We start from the raw sequence: 15144 nt of genomic DNA, 5'->3' as shown, positions 1-15144 counted from the left end.
TGGATTTGAATATTGTATGAGTATAATTGTTGATCTGAGGTAGATTTATTGTGGTGATTGTTATGATGTTGAGAAAAGGGTATGTTGAATTGAAAAGAATGTAGGTTTGGACCCGAAAAGGGTGGCAAAGTCCGAGTTTTAGAGGAGATGTTGCCGAAATTTTATAAAAATTAGAGATTTTGTTTATATGATTATTTAAAAAGATTTAGATTCAAATGCTATATAGTTTGATTTTGAGTTATTAAGAAAATGAGCATGTTTTAAGTTTGATTCATTTAGAAAAGAATGAATTATGTTTTGAATTGGAACTATTGATGGACGGAATGGGAGGTGTGATAATGAAGGATAAGGATTGAATATTATTGATGTATGATGATGAATGAGTTGCGATTGAGAATGATGTGGATGTTAATGAATTATAATTGAATTATTTATATGGCTTATGAATTTGAATGATCTGAGACACGAGATTCCCTTGATAAAGTGCCGTGGCTTTTCACCACGTGTACCAGGTTGAAAACTCGATACTCTGTTGACCCTACGATGTAAGTGTGACCGGGCACTATATAAATTCCCGGGAATGTTACCCCCATTGAGCAATATTGATTATTCGAGATAAAGCTATGCATAGACTCTTGGGGATGCACGTCGGGGGACAGTCTAAGTACAATTCAGACTTGTCGGGTTGGCTGGATAACCGACAGATGAGCCTCATCAGCCATAGGACAGGCATGCATCATATGCATAATACTTGAATTATTTGCTTGTGCTTTAATTGGGTGTGCCTATGTGTACTTGCCATGTTAAATGTTTATTTGTTACCAACAGTAACTGTAACCTTCTTGTGCTTGCCTTTATCTGTTTATTTGTCTGTGAAAATGCATGATGGAGTTGGAGGTATGGAGGAATGGCAGTATGGGACTTAGATTTTAAGGTTAAGTTAAGTTAGGATTAAATATTCTTAGAAAACCACCTTTTATGGCTCCTGTTTAATACTTTAAGCTCTATAATCTGAGTGTCGGCGTTCTAGGATTGCCTCTGGCATTCCTAGGACCTTATATATTATGTGTGTGGCACCTTTACCATACTGAGAACTTCCAGTTCTCATTCCATACTATGTTGTTGTTTTTCAGATGCAGGTCGAGAGGCATCTCGTTAGGCGTCTGGACTCTTGAAGCGGAGTGGTTACTGGGTAGTTTTGCTGTACAGTGATGTATATATATGTACTTAGTTTTCTCTCCGCATAACTTGTTCTTTTTGGATCCTCTTAGAGGTTTATGGAGAGGCAGGATTGTGTATATGTACTTTTGGGTTTTGGATATGTATGTATATATGTGTAAATATTCTCCGGCCAGTCTTGACTTCACAGGATGAGTTAGGAGCTTGTTATTTTGTATCTTTGGCACTCTATTCCTACTTCTGTCATCTTATGTTTAGTAGTTATAGTTTTCTTAGCACGCAAGTTAACTCGTTCCTTGAGCGTTGTGCTTTTATTTTGTGATTTTTATTTCCTCTATTCTTCAAGGCTCCTAGCATATTATAATTCTTCTGCTATTATATGTAATCATTTTATTTTAGAGGTCATAATACCACACCACCTCTATTTTACGACTTAAGCGTAAAGTTTTGTGTGGTAGGGCGTTACAAATACGGCACGAGCAATAAGGGAAGTACTCATCTCAGATATTTTTTTTAAGGAACATATATATAGATCACCCCCATGGAATCTAATAAGTTTACCTGGTTAACTGTAATGCAACTATGCAAGTTTATTAATAAATTTTCAGATTATATTTTTTTTTGCATTCGTCTTACATTTTAGTTTTCGTATAAATTGGGTATTATCACTAACATTCGAAGAATTCCTCTCACACAAGTTTACCAAAAGAACAAATAACTTCACCACATAGACGGTATTGTGTCGACCTTTGATTAGAGCTATGTCGTTATCATCATATAACCGATATCTATGCAGAACAAAAAGAGATTAAAAGTGATACTTTTGTAATAAAATAATAATAACATAACACAATAATAAAAAGTGTTATCTATGAAAAATAAAATAATAAAAATAATTGAATACATGAATAATAAAATAATATTTTTTAACCAATGACGTGCACTTCAAAAATTTTTAACGTTTGTTAAGTAAAACTAAATATAATAGATTTATTTTCACATTGAACTCAGCAAGACTTGATATAAGTATTTGTAGCTATTGTAATAGTATAGTTTGTCATATTAAACTCAAGACTTGATGTTACTCAAATATGAATTAGATTTTGGTGATTTCTTCGATACCCAATTAATTTGAGGGTATTACATACCCTTCTTACATGTTCCAATTAATTGGTGACAAGTGTATTCATTAATTCTAATCAGCAAATGAAATTTTAATTTTTAAAAATTAAAAATAATGAATTTAATACATGTATTAAATACTTTATATATACATAACTTAATACACTGTACATACGTTTTAACTCTGGTTAAATCAAATCACCATACGTGGTAAACCTTAAATAAATTATTTAAAAAAAAAAAAAAAGAAAAAGAAAAAAATTGGTTTTCCTCTTCTTCCCTAACCCTAATCCCCTCAACGGCACCAATTCCCCCTAACCCTAATCCCCTCAACGACACCAATTCCTCAGTGAGGCAGCAAGCCAACAACCCCTCCAGGCTCCAACCCTGCCGGCCATCTCGTCGTCTTCGTCTCGCCAGACACGGTGCGGCTCCGACGACCTCCCTGCACGTCGCGTTTTGGCTCGTAGCCTCGCAGGTCGTGTTCTTCATCGCAGCTCCTTGCTCTGTCGGTGCTGTCATCGCTTCCTCTCCGTCACTGCTGCCTCCCCTTTGCCAGAGTCTGCTTCGCCGTGCTCAAACAGGTTGGTCTCCTACTCTCCTCACTTTTCTGCGTTGGTGAAGTGAAAGTGTGAAACCCATTATCTCTATTTTTTTTTTGTTATTCAACTGGATTTTAATTTAATTAAGTGAGTGAGTAACTGATTAATACCCGGCCCGAGATCCAGTTTTGAAGAGAAGGAGAGATTTTGGCGGTAGGGTTTTTATCTCCTTCCCCAACTCTGTTTCTCTTCTAGTCTTCTGCTTCGTTGCTCTCTTCTCTTCTCTTGCTGCTTTCGCTGGAACTCTGCCCTGAAGTCTCGCGCTCTGTGCTCTAGCCGTCATTTCTGCAAGTAGCATTCGTCCCTCGATGCTCACGGGCCGTAGCCTCACTTCCTTGTTCATGCTGCTATTTATTCATTGTTCCAAGCCCAGAACTATTTTAAATATTTTTGCTTAAATTATTTGTGCTATAGATGCCATTATTATTATTATTATTATTATTATTATTATTATTATTATTATTATTATTATTATTATTATTTAATCTGCTATCAATTTGACTAAATGCTTGAATGATCATTAGATACTTCGTAGTAGCTAGAGTTCATTTTGGTAGATACATATAGCTGCTAGAGTTATTTGTGCTATATGTGTTGTTTAAAAATATTTTTGAATATAAATTTTCAAAATTATTCCTTGTCAATACTTCAGAATTTAGTTTGATAGTTTAGAGGCATATTCATTTACATCATCTATTTTGAATCCTATTATCTTTGATTTTTTTTTCCAATTTTTTGTCCTTCTGTAGCAATACTATTTCATTAATTTAGAATTACAGAAACAAAGAGTACTTCAAAGAGTAGTAGAAAAAAATTTAATAGTAACAATTCTTAATAATCGTACAACATAGATACAGGTTATAGCTCATATAAAATTTTCGATATTGATGATTATAATCTCCTGTTTATGATTTATTAGTTTATACTTGATTATATAGATGTGATGTTCATTTCGAGCGGCTTAACCAATCAATAAAAATTGGTACACAAATTTACCAGAAACAGAGCACTTAATTTGAAGCATTTTGTAATATTTACTTGAATAAAATTTGCTTTGAACATACGGGTTTAAATTAGTTATGTAATAGTGATCATTGTTGAGTTAAAATTATTGTAGATGTGATCTTTTGTAATTACTTGTGATACAAAATTATATCTTTGAGGTTTCTTTATTTTTATTTAATGATAGTTTCATGACATGCAGGTAATGAAGAAGTTATAAATTTGATTTGTTAGTCACCAAAAAAAAATTTTGATTTGTTAAAAATTAGTCACTCCTTCAATTAGTTGTATAAGAAAAGGATGCATTGTTTTGCAATGTTTAAAAAGCCAACTGCTGTTGAAATTTCATTTGTAAATAATGTAATTAGGGATTACTTTTCTATATGTATTTAAAGTGATATATACATTAAAAATTTGTAAACATACCCTTATTTGTTGTTAATTTTTATATAGTCTTTAATCAATAGAAATTTCTTTGAATGATAAAAATGGTTGAAACATTCTATAAAAAAATCTGTCATAACAAAATCCATTCTTACAAAAAGAAAGAAAATTCAATATTCGAAAATATAAATATATAGGATTGTTATAGATTTTAATTTATATATAGAAAGATTCTATAACAATAGATAGCTACCACAAAAAAAAGTCGCATTACAAAAGTACTAGCACCAAAATGACTTATTTATATCATTTATAGTTAACATAATTTATTTAGAATTTTTCCAACTGATGCAATAAGAAGTAACATATACTCTTATTTTTTTAACTAAATTCTTGTTCTTTTCCTCAAATTTTTTGTAGTTCTTCTTAGCAGCCTTGATAATGGTGTTTTTTTTCAGATTGTATGACTTCATGATCAAATCTATAGCAATGCGCATCCTAGTTGCATCATCAACCTTCAAATGATAAAACCAGTAGTAAGTCACACTTATGTAATTAGAAATTAAACAATTAGAAATTTATCATATAATGTAACTTACATAAATGTTATAATCATCAATCCAAATGCAGTTCTTCATCCAAGTTGCTACCCAAATACCGCAATCAAAGCTATGTTAAATTTTATATGGAAAAAAAAAGTATTAGTTAGACAATGTGACAAAAGAAAAAAGATTGCTTGACAAACCAAATAAAGAGCTAGAAAATTACGAGTCATTTCTTTGTCTTCCTATTCCGAGAGCTTCCCAAATGGGAAACTCAGACACCTTAGGCCTAATCGTACTCTCAAAATCATAGAAAGAGTCATGTTGAAGCATCCATTCAAGGTACAAAGCTTAATAAGTGGTTAACATTGAATTAGTATTTTTATAAATGGTAAAAATAGTATAAATGAAGATGTAAAATTGATGCCATAAATGTTTGAATACAGAAATGATATACCAATTGCTTAATGCTGAATATTTTACTTGCTTTCTTCTTAGGATCTGGGTTGGAATCCAACAAAATTACTTGACACTGATTCATGTCGAAGATAACAAGATACCAATGAAGATTATCTTCATTAACACACACATAAATCTGTACATATATACAAGAATTAATTATTTTTTTTTGTGTGTGTGATAGTTAAAAAATATAATTCTATTTATGAAGAGTATTAAAATTTCTATCATGGGAGTGACTTCAATGTGAAGTCTCATATAGTCATAAGACTTATTATCCAAAACAAACTTATTATCACAAGATTCAACACTTTACATGTTGATGAAAAAAGTTGTCAAACCAAAGATAATTATTTTATTTATTAAGAATGCATAACAAATAGAGGAACAGGTATTTATTTAGTAGAGATGAAATTATATCATATGATTTTACCTTTCTAAGGACTTCCACTTTGCCCATAAATGCCTCTTTATAATCCTCTCGAGCTTGACTACTTGGGATAGTTCCCGACAATGCCATTTGCTATACAATGTGAAGAATATAATTTTGTCAATGTTAAATTGCCAAACTAATATTACATATAAATATTGCACAGAATGAGAATGAAAATTATATATTTCTTTTGATGCAAAAATTTCAATTTATTTGCATAATATAAGCATTTGGAGCACTTATATTACATTATACAAGCAAGTGTGACAAATATTGATAATTATTGAAATGTTGATTAAAAAAATTTATTATAAATTACACGTGGCTTACCGAAAAGACTGTGGGCAAATACCAATGTCTTAAAACTCCGGAAGTAGTCTTCTCCTCATCATTTAGCATATGAGCATATACGTCCAGTATCTAAATGCATATTAGACATGGTTAGATAATGATAATAATCATGAGATTGGATTGGTATCCAAAATTAAATCAACTAAAATAACTTACAGTTTGGTCAATCCAACCCTTTGGAATTAAGTTAAAAAAAGAATATCTGGTTGCATCAAATTTGCATCCTTTTGCTAATATCTCTTGCCTACAATTGATTAAATATAAAAAAAATAATTTATCATTGTTCTTCTAATACGATCGTAAGATGACAAGTACAAAAATAATATTTTTTCAAAATAAGTTACCTCCCAAACTCATTATCTTTATTTGTTCCAAATATGTAGGTTGCAACCATGATTTCAGTGTCATCTATATCCATGGTAGTTGGCGGTGCAAACAATACTGGTAGCCACTATTAAGAAAAATAAAAGGTAACAAAAATTAAACCTCCAAATTTAAAATAACTCAAGAATTAGAAAATCTTCAAAAGTGTTTGGACGAATAAAACTTAAGCAATTGACACTCACAAATGGAGCTTCAACCCCAAGATTTTTCGGTTGGAGTTTTGTAAACTCTGGAATCCTCTAATTTATATGATAACCAGTAGGAGATGCATTACTCAGCAATGATTTGACAATATCAGTTGATGGAGTATCTGTTACACAAAATTGTTTATCATGTATTTTTTTGGATGACCGGGCTCTAGAAATTTTAGGATTAGTCTTCTTCACACCGAGAATAGATTTTTTTCTGTCAAAAGAAGCTTTTTTTAACTGGGGGAGTGGCCAAATTTTTCATTATCGTGTCTGTCATGGTTTGCTCAGAAGAAAGGTTTTCAAAGGGATTTACATATGGAGACATGGTCATTGGCATTGAAACCGATGGATAAGGAGGTGAGCTTGGGTTAAATCCTCTCAAATGATTATAAAATTGTGACGGCATGGGGTAAAAGTAAGGCATCATTGGCATCATAGATTGATTGACAGAGGCCATGTTTTGCAAGTTAGTCAACTTCTTGCATCTTTATGATTTGTGAGTTGAGCGCATCATATTTTTCACCTTTATTCTCCTAAAAAATATTTGGAAAATGATAAGAAAATGATTACATTAGTATTCCACGAAATGCTATAGACGTTTAATCAACTAATTGTCAGATGAATTAATTGAAGACTGACCAATACTTAGTGAATTCAACATAACAATCTGAGAAGAGATTAGAGATCACCTTGTTAAAGATGGTTTCACCTGGCACATCCACTTCTTTAGATTTTAATTCCTCCTTATTTTCTACCGTCTTGACGCCCTCATTGAGACTGAAAACCATTATAAATAAATAAATAAATATCAAAATTCTTAAGAAAAATACGAAAAAAAATTTAAAATTCATAGAATCAATTGAAGTGTATTCCAACCTAGACAAAATTTCGATGGCCTCCATCAGAGTGTTCTTCACTTGTGCTTTTGTTACATTTGATTTTTGTTGAGCGCTGCCAAGGTTTTCCCCAATGTCATCAGATGGTGATTGAGGTGTGTGATTGCTTTCAGCTTGGGCTTTTTTTGAACTGGAGTTGTTAGTTCCTCTTGAAGACATAATTACAAGTAGAAAAAAGCAATATGCATATATGAATGTAAGACATTCGAATTCCACGGTGGTAATTGAAAATAATTTCAACCATTTATAGGAAGTTTGGAAACTGGATACATGAAAGGTCATTATGTATATGGGTTTCGCATCAATTATTTCTGAAGTAATTTTTCATAAAGCCAGACTTCTCATATTTCTATAACAAGAAAAAGAAAAAGGAGTGATTACAAGTTGGAAAATTTACTATGGGGTGAAAGACGGGAGATGAAAGGAGTGATTACAAGTTGGAAAATTTACTATGGGGTGAAAGACGGAAGATGAAAGGGATGAGTTAAAGATAGAAAACTTATTATAGGGTGAGAAGAGGCATCCAAAAGTTGCTTCTGCATTCTCTTCATTTATTTGTGGCATATCCATTCAGCATACAGTTTTATACCGTCTAATTAAAAAATAATATTCTATTAAATATAATTAAATTATTTAGAAATAATTTTAGTTTACTTTTAAACGGCCAGAAGCCCAAGTATTATAGTATTTTAAAACATTAATTAATAATTACATCAATAATAAAAGATATTAAGCACATAAAATTTGAAATATAATTTACATCAATGCTCTTTAAAACTTTACCCACATAGCAAGTTTTCCTGGTTTTATTACTTTTATGTTATATCATACAAAGTTGTATTTTTAATCCTCACTAATAAAATATATTATTTGTTAGGAATTTGTAAACTGTAATGATTCTTTTTCATGTTTTTAGTTTATTGTGAATTAATTATTGAAGGCTTTCTCCCCATGGAATTAATCACATTTTTCAAGCATTTCTTTATCTTCTTCATATGACCATCTCTAAGTTTTTACTATTTCACTTATATTATGAAAATAAACAACTTTATTTTTAGTGATAAACCACAAAACAATATAAAACTATCGTATTGATAGATAAGATATGGATTCAATCATAAAAATCTATTATCGATGTCAAAAAAATTTTCATTGAACATGTTTTTCAACATGCAATTGGACTAGCTGCCATATGCAAAGGGTTTCAACCAAATGAAATTTTGTAGAAAGACAAACAAAGAGTAAGGTAGAGAATATTGAGGGTTAATAAATTGGGGGCAAAACATAAAATTTGTTTGGTGTACAGTAATACACTTCCATAGCAAACACAAGTCACAACTAATAATTATTGACGAATGCATTAATTCTTCTTCTTGTTAAAATCTTGAACTCTTGCATTCCAATAATAGTAGTAATTTGGTACATTAGCGTGTGATGGATTTATCTGGAACATGGGTGTTCCACCTCCACTGTATGAATAACAAGGTGGCATGGGATATCCATTAAAACTGGGGTACATAGGTAATCCATTCATGTATTGAAAATTCTCAATACCCTTTGTAGAGGATATAGCACCATAAGTTCCAATTTCGGTGGACACTTCTTGATGATCTTCTTTATTTGGTTTTCTACTCTGCTAAATAAATATAAAAAAATAAATTATTAAAAACATTTTTTATACATTATTGCATCAGTACATGAGAATACAACAAGGCAAACTAACCTTTTCGATGCGATTATTATCTAACCGCTTTCTTTTATTACTCTTTTGGACACTTGAAATTCTATCCTTTTTTGTGTCCTACATGCAAAGTTATAAAAACTATCAAAAAATCTCTTGCAGTTCAAATTATATTATAATACACAGTTATATACCTCAGAAACAGCTTCAGGTGCATTTATTTTTGTTTGTGCACTAGGCTTTTCTGTTCTGTTTTCATTGTAGTGGTTGCTTTGAACTTCTATAGATTGGACATGAGGCTTATTCACTTTTTTCTGGATATTTTCAAATAAATCACTACGTTTTTCGTTACATTGGTGTATTGTTTCCTCATCAGACATATCCTGTAATACAATATATTCCAACAACACATAAATTTTAAAAGAACTAAGTAGTAAGAAAAGAATGTACCCTAAACAAAGAAAAATTAATAATAGATATTACCGTAACACCATTTGATTCTGTACTTGATTGGTCATTGTCAGTATTCAATTTTTCTTCGTTCAAACTTAGGGAGCATTCTCCACCATATAGTTTTGGACACCTACGAACCGTATGACCAATCCGTTTACAATGCGGACACTTATGAGCCTTAGCAGTCTTGGTTGTTTGTCATGGGGCTCCTTTTGTCTTCACAACACTTGGGTCACCTACCAAGTTGGCGGTAGAAGGAAGCTTCTCATTTGGATTGTGTCTTTTTTGGAGTTTCATAATCAATCCAAAAATGTCTTCTCTGATTTCCATGAAGTCATCTCGATGTTTCGATGCTTTATCACATAGTGTAAAACAAAGCGTCGCTAGAGCACCGTACCTAACACCAGCAATCTTTTCAGATTCAATATCCTCGGCGGTAAGTGAACTAATGTATTCTTTTTTAGCATCTTTCGTCCACCTCTTGTGAATAAGAGTATTAGGAATAGTGCTAATATGGTCATGTCTCATAGTACAAAAAATATGGGAACAAAGGATACCACGGCTCTCAAATAATCGACAATCACAAGCAAAGTTGTTAGTGCTTCTATCATACTAAACCTTATATTCAATAGCCAGCTCTTGATATTTGTTCATTCTCACCTCAATTTTGTTACCATTATTTGAATGGCCGACAACGTTTAGTTTACTCGCTTCTAGTATCTCATTCCATACCTCTTTAAACATATTATGGGTAAAAATATTGGCTGCTTCCTTTTCGATGTCTTCGAAACATTTTAGTTAAAACTGGACTTGAGAACAATGACTTAAAATCAGATAATAGCTCATTTGTCTGATATTGCCTCACTGCCTCGTTAAGATTATGCATCAAATCCAAAAGATAACATTTTTTACCAATATAGTGCTTTATCAACGAATGAATTCCTTCACATTGTGACGTAGTCCTAATTCGACCAAAAAACATGTCGTTCAAATATGAAGAAGCCCATATCCTTTTAATCTCGTATGTTTTTTTCACCCATTCGTTTTCAGAAAGCTTGAATTTTAATACTAAGCGATGCTATTTATCTTCAAACTCATCCGGAAAAAAATTCCCGTACATAAGGTGCTTCAATCCATGAAGAAACTCAGAATTTTTGATAGCTTCACACGCATTGCGATGTAAATGCCACGCACAAAGTCGGTGCATTGCATTTGGCATCACCTCTCTAATTGCTCCTCTCATTGCAAGATCACCATCTGTCACCACTGCTGTTGGATGTTTATTACCTATTATTTCAAGAAAAATCTTCAAAACTAATACATATGTCTCATGCTTCTCATCTTCTAGCAAGCCACAACCAAATATGCATGTCTGACCGTGATGGTTAGTTCCTGAGAAGACAACCAACGGCTTGTTATATTTATTCTTCTGGTATGTTGTGTCAAATGCTAGTACATCACTAAAACATTGATAATTGATTATGCTAGCTCCGTCAGCCCATACTAAATTTTCAAGTTTATTATCTTTCAGAGTAAATTTTCCTTGCAACAATGGATCCTCATCGGCCTTAGAAATCAAGTAACTCAATTTTTCCAGGTCCTCCCTTTTGCTTTAACATGAACCCCATTATATGGCAAGTTCTCACACATAATCATGCAGACTGTTGGCTTGTGCTTTGTTGGCCTCGGTCATTACGCGATATGCGGGGACAAATTGTATATATTTAGGTGGGATAAGGTCATGATTGTGAGTCTCTTCAAATGCAGTGACTTTCCACTTCCTCAATTTCATATCATAGTGAAATCTAATTCTGGCTTGACACATTACACGTGTTATCGGCCTGTGGTCTCTTTTCCTATTCTCCATCTCCAGATACTTCTTTCTCTGTGTACCCTCTCTATTACAAACCATTTGTCTCATGTTAAGGTTTCCGTTGAAATCATAACCCTTTTCATCACACCTTGCAACAAAACCATGTACTTTGGCATAATTTTTGTAGAATTGAACACACTGCTCTACACTATCATGCTCAATACCCCAAATGTCATCCTTGGTCAACTCAGTTAACTTCTTCTCAACTTCACCAAATCCATCTCCACGATCAACCATTTTCATAGCTTCATCAATTGTACCCTTCTTTTGAGATATATTTATATCATTTTCTTCACTAGAACCACTATACTCAAAACTCAAATCATCAAATTCAACAGAACTCTTTGTTGAATTTTTGTGAATGCCCCCATACTTATGTTGTAAGTCTATTATTAACATAAAATGTAAAAAAAAAGTATGAGCACAATACTATTCAATTGCTTCTAAGGAAATTTGAATAGTAAAAAAAAAATATTATCACAATAAATAATAATACACAATCAATCAATGTAATCAATAAATTATTAACTAATAGTAAACAAATGTAGATATATACATAAGAAAAATTTGAATAAACGCACTTATGTATTAATTAATTTTAAGTTGTTTATAAGTTCATGATGATAGTTTTAAGCAATATTTAGTTTTCAAAGTTATAAAACAGCATCTTAGATTTTTCAAAACTTCCCATTAAAAACTATATTCATAGTTGTAAGAACCGAACCGGTGATCAAACCGGTCGGGCTACTGGTTCACTGATTTATTGGTTCAACCGATAAATTACTGGTTGAACCGATAAAACCGGTCCCATATAAATAAAAAATAAAAAAATAGTCAAAAACTTAAAAAATTTAAAATAATATCTTCACCAACATTTTAAGAACAACCAAGATTCAAATTCTAAAGATAACTAATACAAAAATAGACATGAAATTAGTTAGTACTACTACAATAGTATCTTAATTTGACACAATAAGAATAACAATCCATAAAATTAGTCGTACTACTACAATTGAATTAATGTTCTCGAACAATATTCAAATCTCAAATCTAACACTCCTGAATTCACGATCATGGCATGTTCATCCAACTTATAGCAGGTAATAATAATAATAATAATAATCCTATCCTTGTGATATAGTTATTAGTTCATATATATTCACATTATTCAAATTAGAGTCTTAAAAGCATTTCAAAATCACATTTGAGTTTTTGACTTTTGTGACACCAACAAAATAACAACTACTATTAATAGGGAGAGTGGTGAGGGGGTGTAATGGAGGGTGAAGAAAGGAAGGCGGTGAAAGAGATAGTCAAAGAGGTCAAAGAGAGTGCGTTGAAATCGTTGGCCAAAGGTGGGTCAAGTTATTCGGCACTTGATTCTCTTATGCTTCAACGCTGGAAGCAAATCACATGACAAATTCAATATTATGCATCTATCCATTAAGGGAGTGTTTGCTTTAGCATCTTGAAAACACAGCAAGGATGTTTAATTTTTTTTGAACGTTATAACTTTTTATATGACTATCGGTTAAATCATCCCAGCAGAGTTTGAGACTATATTACTCCGTCTCCAAACAACAACCTAAGAGTGCCTAAACAAATCATATAGAATATAGATTAATAAATTTTTTTCTTACATTTTGTTGATTTTTTTCCTATTCTTAGATTCTTGCACAAACACCAGAATTGAAGATTGCTATATAGTTTCTGGAGATGACTGTGTAGCAGTGAAGAGTGGCTGGGATGAATATGGCATAAAGTTTGGTATGCCAACAAAACAACCATAAACACTAATAATCAGAAAACAAACATCAATCTACCATTAACCTATGTATGTTACACAGCCAAGAATCAACAATTCAACATCATTAATCAGATTCATAAACAGATATAACATAAACATCATCAATCTGCCATTAACAATATAACATAAACATATTCATAATCAACAATTCAACATCATTAATTAGTTACTCACTCACTTAATTAAATTAAAATCCAGTTGAATAACAAAAAAAACAGAGATAATGGGTTTCACACTTTCACTTCACCAACGCAGAGAAGTGAGGAGAGTAGGAGACCAACCTGTTCGAGCACGGCGAAGCAGACTCTGGCGAAGGGGAGGCAGCAGTGAGGGAGAGGAAGCGATGATAGCACCGACAGAGCAAGGAGTTGCGATGAAGAAGACGACCTGCGAGGCTGCGAGCCAAAACGCGACGTGCAGGGAGGCCGTCAGAGCCGCACCGTGTCCGGCGAGACGAAGACGACGAGACGGCCGGCGGGGTTGGAGCCTGGAGGGGTTGTTGGCTTGCTGCGTCAATGGGGAATTGGTGCCGTTGAAGGGATTAGGGTTAGGGAGAATTGGTGCCGTTGAGGGGATTAGGGTTAGGGAAGAAAAGGAAAACCAATTTTTTCTTTTTCTTTTTTTTTCTTTTAAATAATTTATTTAAGGTTTACCACGTATGGTGATTTGATTTAACCAGAGTTAAAACGTATGTACAGTGTATTAAGTTATGTATATATAAAGTATTTAATACATGTATTAAATTCATTATTTTTAATTTTTAAAAATTAAAAATTCATTTGCTGATTGGAATTAATGAATACACTTGTCACCAATTAATTGGAACATGTAAGAAGGGTATGTAATACCTTCAAATTAGTTGGGTATCGAAGAAATCACTTTAGATTTTTACCATTAATAACTATTTAAGATATAGGCTTTAGTTTCATTCCTTTTAATATTTTAAACATTAAATTCTTTATTAATCTTTTCGTCAAAAGATTTGCAAGTATTTAGGACATAGGCTTTACTTCCCTGCTTGTTGTAGCCAAAGCAACAAATAGTGGAGTCTGTTATATAAGTTTGTTTATTAGATTTTCAAGAAAAAACACTCCCACAAAGAGTGTGAACTAAACTAACCACTTCTTAATATATGATTTTTTATATATCTTACATAATTGATATCTTTAAATTCTTTTAGAACAAAAAATTTACTATAACAAAGCATTATTGTTGTTCCTTTTTAAATATTTTAGGTTTATATAAAATTTCATTTTTAACATAAATTTAATATACATAACAATTTCTAATAAAATCATCAATGAATATTACAAAATATTTTTTTTCACTTATATAGTAGGCCAACAGTAAATCACATACATCAGAATGTATTAATTTTAGTATTTTAGAACTTCTTTCTACTCTTTAAAAGAAACTCTTGTTATTTTAGTTAGCATACAAGTTGTGTATGTATCTATTGTTTTAATTAATTTTTGGAGTAAGATCATATTTCATCATATCATTAATTTATAAAAAATTAACATGCATGTCCTAAACAATCATGCCATAAATAAAAAAGACTAACAATATAGTAAAAATAATAATAATAATAATAATAATAATAATAATAATAATAATAATAATAATAATAATAATAATAATAATAATAATAATAATAATAATTATTATTATTATTATTATTATTATTATTATTATTATTATTATTATTATTATTATTATTATTTATAATATTCAACTTTATTTGTGGGCTTGTTATGTTGGACTTTTCTTTTTCCATTACATGAA

This window comes from Arachis hypogaea, chromosome 20 (assembly GCF_003086295.3).
Source record: "Arachis hypogaea cultivar Tifrunner chromosome 20, arahy.Tifrunner.gnm2.J5K5, whole genome shotgun sequence".
NCBI lineage: Eukaryota > Viridiplantae > Streptophyta > Magnoliopsida > Fabales > Fabaceae > Arachis > Arachis hypogaea.
Note: the sequence above shows the minus strand (reverse complement) of the source record.